General features: G+C 34.1%; 1 protein-coding gene across 4 annotated transcripts in view; it reads right to left on the reverse strand.

Annotated features, from left to right (window-relative positions):
* LOC113092826 (suppression of tumorigenicity 18 protein-like) overlaps nucleotides 1-7,667 on the reverse strand; it is a 48,596-nt gene extending 40,929 nt beyond the window's left edge. For 3 of the 4 annotated variants that reach the window (XM_026258587.1, XM_026258588.1, XM_026258585.1), the window contains exon 1: nucleotides 7,209-7,667. The gene's annotated coding sequence lies outside the window, so the exon portion shown is untranslated. Of the gene's footprint in view, nucleotides 1-2,825; nucleotides 2,916-7,208 lie in introns of those variants that run through there. The other variant, XM_026258586.1, reaches the window with a different exon arrangement.
* Nucleotides 7,668-8,488: the final 821 nt, after the last annotated feature.

Below are 8,488 nucleotides of genomic sequence, written 5' to 3' on the forward strand. Positions count from 1 at the left end.
AATGTAATCTATAATGTTACCCTCAAATAGAATATATGTCCTACATATAATTAATAATAATAAAATAATATTAATATAATTTAGAAAAATGAATAAAATTTTAAATAACAGTAATAATAATACTATATATATATATATATATGAATGAAAACAACAACAAATTGCGATTAATGTCATTATTTCAGTTCCTTTCTAAAGACAAAAATATAATCACGTGTAATCTGTAGTTTTACACTCAAAGTATAGAATATATGTGTTACTTATTGAGATAATTATTCACCCACAATATTTTTTTAATAGTAACTTTAATAATATTAGAGTCAATTATCAATAATGCTAAATATTCAAAATTAAAATGAAATATTGATCGTAAATTAGCTGTATAATAACATAAGTTAATATAAATACCATAAGAGCAGTGAATATGAGGGATACTTGAGCTTAATTAATGGGGTTATTGGGGTACATGTGACAAAAAAAGGTTGGGAAACACTGTAATACATGAAACTTTACACAAGCTGACATATTCAACTCAAACGCATCAAATCCCTAAATAAACCAAGACGAGCCGGTCTATAACACGGTGGAAAGCCCTCTTTGGCATCTAAACAAACACAAGCAGCACAGACCTCTGCTTCAGCACATCTCCGGCTGTGCTGTCATCATTCGAGGAAGATGCGGTGCAGGCCGGATACTGCAGCTCAGGCTGTTCGGGGAGTTTTAAGTGATTTCTGCCAGTGTGTGGCCAAATCCCCCGGCCACCTGGATTACAAACTCTAGTCCTTTAACTCATGCCAGTCTAAATCCATGTTAACTCGGATTTACCTCTGGCATAGGAATTCCCAGTCCGAGTAAGCTTTGTTTGGAAAGAGTTGCGCCTAAGTATTTTATGCATTAAAAAGAGGACTAGTGGGGAATTCTGATTTAACTAAAATGCCCAAAAGAGCGGAGGGATCAGGATCACGGATTTATGAAGTCTCATTCTGTAATCTTCTAATAAATAGAATGGATGCATGCACACTTTCGTCATAAACTTGTTTTTACAACTGGCTTTTAAGGTGCTTACAATAAATAATGTCTAGTGTAAGAAATAAACTTGCCAAAAAAAAAAAAAAAAATCCATAATTGCCTTATTTTATGCTAATAATAACTACAATACTTGTGTAAGCAAAAACATAAAACAAAACAGGCAGAAAGCAAACACACACACACACACACACACACACACAATACTTCTATATAAAGTTAATTATAAATAAATAAACCAAGAAATTAGCATAACAAATATTCTTTCTATATATTTTATGCATGACATTTCAATTCATCAAATAAATACATCCCAAAAAGTCCTTAAAGGGAAATTCACTCACTATTATGGACAAGCTAAGCAAAACACACACACAAAACACACAAACACACACACACACACACACGTGACCCTACTGTGAGGTCATACTATTTTCTACTTATAATGTTGAAAAAAGGCACATGACGAGTTTAAAATGAGCCCAGACTAGCAGATGGAACTTGAACATGATTATATCCATCAATAAAATGAATAATCTTTAACGAAATGTAAATTTGACTTAACCCCAGGATTTAATAAAGAGGATGGATTCTGAACACTCTTAACCCACATTCTCATAGCCGGGGAAAAAAAGATATGCACATCTGTCAAAGGACCAAATGTTTGATAAAGTAGTACTTTATAAATTGAAATGTTTTCAGGTCTCCAGATTTCAAACTATCTGGGATCAATTGCATTCAAATTTCAAAACTGTGTGCATCACATATGAACCACACAAATAACTAAAAAATAACTGGACATGTTGCAATCCATGAAATATTAAATGCCAAAATGTATGCATTTATGCTATTTCTATTTTATGCCAAGTTTGTGGGAAAACAAAGTCAATATTTTATATTAGAATAACAATATAACTTCAAAATAACTACATGACCAAAAAAAAAAAAAAAAAAGCACAAAATCACATCTGAACCACAAAAATAATAAAATAACTAGCCATGTAATAAAATATATAAAAACATAAAACATTTACAATATTTATGCATTTATGTTATCGCAAATTGTTATGCCAAATTTGCGCAAAAACAAAATCTATATTTTATATTATAATAAAACTATAAATTTAAAAAAAACAAATGACAATTTAAAAATAAATAAGTAAACAAAAATCCAAAATCTTTAGGCATGAAATATTAATTAAATGTTTTAAGCAAATATCTTTTCTACTTCTTTCCCCCATATTTATTTACAAGCAACTGTGTAGTATCAAACTTTGAAGAAAACCCAAAACATCAGTTAATGTCCTCTGATTCAAAAGTCCTGAAACAATTAGTGAACCGTGTAAAGTCCACTAAATAAGCAGACACTAGCTCTTGAGCTGCATCTTTTGAAGAACATATTTAAGTTTTCACTGCAATAAATGTGTCAACTTGCTATGCCATAATCCAAACACCATGCTTCCCAATGCATAACTAAACAAAGTCCTCAAATGAACAAGCCTCACAGCGGAATTTAAGAACTACGTGGTGAACACAAAAGTAAAGTGTACATACGGAAAGACAAACAATGCATTAATTACAGTAAAGAGTTTTATCCAACTCTGAAACATGCGTACGGGAGCACCACCCCTCTCAAACACGACCCTGGAAATGACAGCTTACAAAAGCACTGCACTTGTCTTGATGCATTGATGCATCTACCAAGCTCTCGGCTTCTCCCTCTCTGTCTCTTTACAAACACAGACGCGCAGACAGACAAAAACACGATCAGCAGGGCAGTGAAGGACCACCTGACTTACCAAGTCCACACCAGCTTTCCACAGCGACATGAAAGGTGTTGTTAGTGGAGAGCAGAGGAGGTGAGGTCGGGGTTATGCTGTATCTTTCTGCTGTCGCGTGGCGAGAGGGTTAAGCGAGTGCTTTGGGTCTCTATCCCCCCGTTTGCCCCCCTTCAGTGTCATTCATTTAACGACCAATCTCATTAGGGAGCGATGCACAATGGGCTGAACTATTTTCAGTATAGACATACCACATGGTGACCCTCAAGGTATAACTTATGAAGGGCTGACTAATCTCATAAAAGATGGATAAAATAAAAGGGTTCAGGGGTGTTCAAGCAAAGGTCACTAAATAAATAAATAAAGAAGAGAATGATTTTATATATATATATATATATATATATAAACTATTTTATATATAAACTATCTAACTTAAATAAAACCTCACTTTTTGTGGCTTAAAATATTCAGTCATAATCTAATAAATTAATATAGTACATGGAAGTAATGCTATAGAAATTTCAGAAATGTTCCACAAGATGCAACATAAAATAAATATGTAAAGTGTAAAATTAACATGAATACAAGTAATATATAAAAATGCTATTAAAATAGAAATAGAAATAGTTAAAATTGTAAAAAAAAAAGCAGTACATAAAGCACATCAAACTATTAATTAAATATAAAATGTTAATATATATATATATATATATATATATATATATATATATATATATATATATATATATATATATATATATATATATACACACACACAGATATATATATATATATATATATATATATATATAATAGCAAACTATTAGTGAAAAATTAAACATTCAAATTAATACATTTTTATTTAATTTACTATTGCCTTAATTGTTCTACTGTGACCATTACTAAAACAAAAACAAAACAAAGTATTATTAGTATTATTTTCCCTTCATTTTTCTAGTGTGACCATAAATGTAAAAAATTTAAACTATTTATTATTATTATTCCTTCATTTTTTTATTAAACATGTTTTACAGTCAAAGCAATGTCAATATAAAACACAGCAAACTATTTATTAAATTATTTAATTGTAATTCCTTAATATTTTTACCATGACCGCAACTAAAAATGTAAAACATTTTTTATTATAATCAACTTCATTTACTCCAGAGTTTTGAGGGTCAAAAATGATAAAGTGATATAAAGAGTGTTATAGAAATGTTTTAAAATCTGAGTTTGGTAAGGTCACACATATTGTCCCATATTGTCTTTCTTCTCATAATTCCATGTAAAATGCATTAAGGTGGGACTCACACCAGTGGCAGCTGTCCATTATCAGCTGGGACATGTCTATTGGCTAACTTGACCCATGTCAGTAGACAAAACAAATAGACACACACACACACACACACACCATTATAAAAAAGAAAAAGAAAAAAAAGCCCAGGACTTGCCGAGCGAGGTCACTGGAGATTTTCCAGACAAATGCAATCCGGAGGGGTGCTGGATGGTGTGTGTGTGTGGTGAAGGGGTGGTGTATGGTGTGGTTAAAAAGGGGAGGTGGGTGGGGGTGTGGAAAGAATAAAAAAGGACAGGCTTAGAATCTCATTTTACCAGACCGCACACAATCTGGGCTCCCACTGAACTATCTCTGCCTGACCGCTTTCTATTTATCCCTTATCAGTGTTTACCAACCGCTACTTCTCTTTCATTCATACTGTGCGGCAGTTCTCTTACTATCAGTCAACAGCTGACACCATGGAACAGCCTCAAAGGCACAGGAAAGGATCAAAACTGAACCAAAGCCGTTTAAACAATACAACAGAGGAAATAAATTCATAAATCCTAATTCTTCCCAGCCCACAAGGGTGCAGGCAGATCCTTTATAGTTAGGCCAACAAACACACCCGCAGCCAATGAGGTAACACTGCTATCAAGGTAGATGCTGAAATATATTCAGAGGGGGGGAAAAGTGTCAAAAAAGGCCCATGTAATTTTAATTACACAACGTGGCATCGTGCCTTACTTCTTTTTTTATTTACTACTATTTTTGCCTGATCTTCATGCTGGATTTTTTTTCAGTTCACACAATCGCGTTCGATCTGTTATATGAAAGATATCTGCTCAGGAAAAACATTTGATGCATCGCTTAAATCTCTGAAAAGCCAATCAGATGGAGATGATTCAGTGCCTTTTGTTTCCATTTACACGTTTTCGGTTAATTGCGAATATAATTCTGGAGTCATTGCATCAAATGCTCGCCGTTAAAAATCAAACGTGGCTCTATTGTGTGTAATCTTCCTGCCATGCTCTTGATTTCACTTGCATTTCTTCAACACACACAGTCACACACACACACACGGCGCTCTGTTTTCCTGGACTACTGTTCAAAAGTTAAGTAATTAATTACATTCAGTCTATCACCAGCTGCTCCACAGCAGATGGAACATTTTTAAAACCTTGTTGAATTAAACCCACAAAATTCATTTGCCTGGATTAACCAAGTGAAGTTTGTGCATGGATGGCTTTGTGGAAAGGGGGATGAGAAAAAAAAAAACAGGTAACAAGATGTTACACGGATACCCAATTACGACATGAACATTTTGGTTTCGTGTCTTGATTTATTGAGAAGCATGTTGTTCAGCATTACAAAGTTGAATCTAAATGTTAATTTGTATTTCTAGTTTTACCCTGCTGAATGGGTGTAAATGAGCAGGTCAAAACGACGTGAAGGTTACAGTCAAACTCAGATAACCTTCATCAAAGCTGAGGCCTGTGTTTTTGAGGAAGAGAGGCTTTTCAGCACTCATTTTGCAAAGCAGCACCATGGACAGTTCCCTAAACTCTCACCACACCACAGGCTGAAACTGTTGCGCTCCTGTAATGCAACTCCAATCCTAACATTTGAATGGAACAGGACAGAAGAGTATAAAACATCCTTCAGTTTACTTAAGCGACTCGCATTTCTGTTGACTTTTACCTAGTAGCATCAAAACGACAAAACAAAATGATGTGAAACAAATAATCTGGACTTGATAAGAAGTAACTTTGTCCAAGAAATATATTAACTGTTTTTATTGCTAATAGTTTTAAGTGTCTACATGGAGATTTTGGCTTGATGCAGACAAAACTACTTTACGTTTTGAAAAAACACACTAGTTAAATTAACAAAATTAAATTAACAAATTACTGACATAGCATTTTCACAACAAATGTACTCATAAAATATTTTATTAAATAGTATGTAAAAAAAAAACATATAAATCAATTTACTAACTAGAGTGGGATAATATAATGATTAATTTTCTAAAAATACATTTTAGAACATTGACCTAACTAAAAGGATGTCGCTATTTAATCAATGTTTTTTTTTTTTTCGTTTTTTTTTTTTATATATTTTGGGCCTGGAAAAAAAATTAAGTACTAGAACTGAATATTTGGAATCAACAACAACCTAAAATATCAATAAAAAATAATTTGTTGACATTGCAATGACTCAAAATTCTACTTTGAAAAATTCAGCTCACACGCAAACTTATGTGTACTAAAATAACTGCTTTAAAAACACCATTCAGTTCAGTTTGCAATGACATCTCAATAATGATTGTGCAATAATGTCATCTGCTTTTATGCTATTAATTTCTAAATCATGAAAGAAGATCCTCATGCACACGTACAGATTCCACTGTTTTATCCAGTCAAATCAAAGTTTCAGCTTATCTAACATATAACTCTCAGACAAAAACCCAACACTAAAGTCTGTTTTATCCATGACTCCATGCTTTTCAGGTTGCAACTGCGCAACTAAACAGAAACCAAACAGCGTCTGACCTAAAGACAGCAGACTGAAGGCAGCGCTAATGCAGCCTGAAGCCTGAAAGTTTGAGATGAAAGACAGGAAGGGCTGTGTGTGCTCAGCTGCTGTACCGAAAGCCCAAGCTTTGTGCTAACACACAATGCTAACATGTCTAAGACTCGCTTAAACCCTCCGGCACACGCACAGGGACTTTAATTTAGGTAGACAACATCTACAGTTATCTGCGTGATTAAAAAATAGGTCATTCTTCTTTAAATACACAGCTTGAGCTGTCTAATCTGACATTGCACTCTATGGATCCAAGATAATTTTGGAATTAAACAAAAGTCATTTTTGGTGAACAATAAAAAAAAAAAACTGAAATCAAAAATTCTGTTTTTATGAAGTACTATATTAAAATGATTTCTTTAAACAGGAAGTAAATTGTTACAATGAACATTCTAAATTCTAATTCCCATTCCAAACTTTTTTCGCACTGTCACAGCATCGCATCCTCTCAGTTCAAACACAAACGTCGCGATTTTCTACTCAAACACTGAGCACAGACGGCTTCAGCTACTGTCACATCAAAAAACAAGCAGAACACCAACCTTCTTGACTGATGCTGAAAGTTAGCTGCGGATTCTGTGGTCCCTGCTCGGCTGATGCTCTAGCGCTGGAGCTGGTAGCTTTTGAAAGGTAGTCCCCAGGAATATGACACACTATGTCTGTGACAGCCCCGAGATAAGCACCTGCGTTCTGCTCTCTTTCTACGTCACACCTCCCTATTCACAAGCTCTCAATATGATGCACATTTGCACATCAACAGCTACCCCTCCACTACCACACACACACACACACACACACACTTCACTCACTTCCACTCCCACATCCGCAAAACATAAAAACCAGCACACAGAGGGGTGGAACACACCATCACTCTCCACATGCACATACTGATTTATCCTGCTTTTTCCAACATGTGCATGGATGTGTGTGGAATTGCATCCTTAAAAAAACTCAACTTTCACTCATATATTGTTGTGATGGGTGTTTGGGCATATGTCCTTCCAAACCCCCCCCCCCACACACCCCTTTACCCCATCCCACTCCACCCACAATCTCTCCTCCCCCCATATCAGTTACCATGCAAATGAGATGGAATGTCAGCCTTCGGTAGCAGATGGTCAGAGATGATAACAATGGCTCAACAGAACAGTTCCAGTGTCTGCCACTTTATTGCTACGGAAACAACAAGCAGAAGTATATGTAATGAGAGGTCGGCCTGGTGAATGTTTTTTATTTATTTATTATTTGCACTCCGTGCCCTTTTTGAAATGAGTCTTTACTGGTTTTATGCTATCATGTATTGCACAAGTGCTCCACAAATGGATACTGTTTGATGAGATGATTTATAGCGTGAGATGATTTTAACTCAATCAGATAAAAGTGTTTTAGTGTTAATAAACTGCCATTGAGACAATAATGTAATGTATATTTTGGCATAATTATGCTTTCAGAAAGGTTGATAGAAACATACTTAGCATCTTTACAGTTTAATTTGACTTTACATGCTTTTTGCAACAAGGTTCTTCTTGTTTTCAATTAATATCTAAACCGTGGAAATATCAGCTTTATGAAAATGATTCACAAAAGATGCCAAATTGGTAAGAAATCATGCAAATTAATCTGTGCAAAATATTTGAGCTAAATCTAAACGTAACCTAACCTAACCATAAAGACTTAACGTTTGTAAACAATAAAAAAAAACATTAATATACAAACTAATGTTATTAGGAACATTATTGACATTTTAAGATCAGATACTGAAGTTTATGATATAATAGGTGCACTTTTCCAGTTTGGAATTTAGCAAAAAAAAAAAAAAAAA

Source organism: Carassius auratus, unplaced genomic scaffold, assembly GCF_003368295.1.
Source record: "Carassius auratus strain Wakin unplaced genomic scaffold, ASM336829v1 scaf_tig00214714_1_2670353, whole genome shotgun sequence".
Classification (NCBI taxonomy): Eukaryota; Metazoa; Chordata; class Actinopteri; order Cypriniformes; family Cyprinidae; genus Carassius; species Carassius auratus.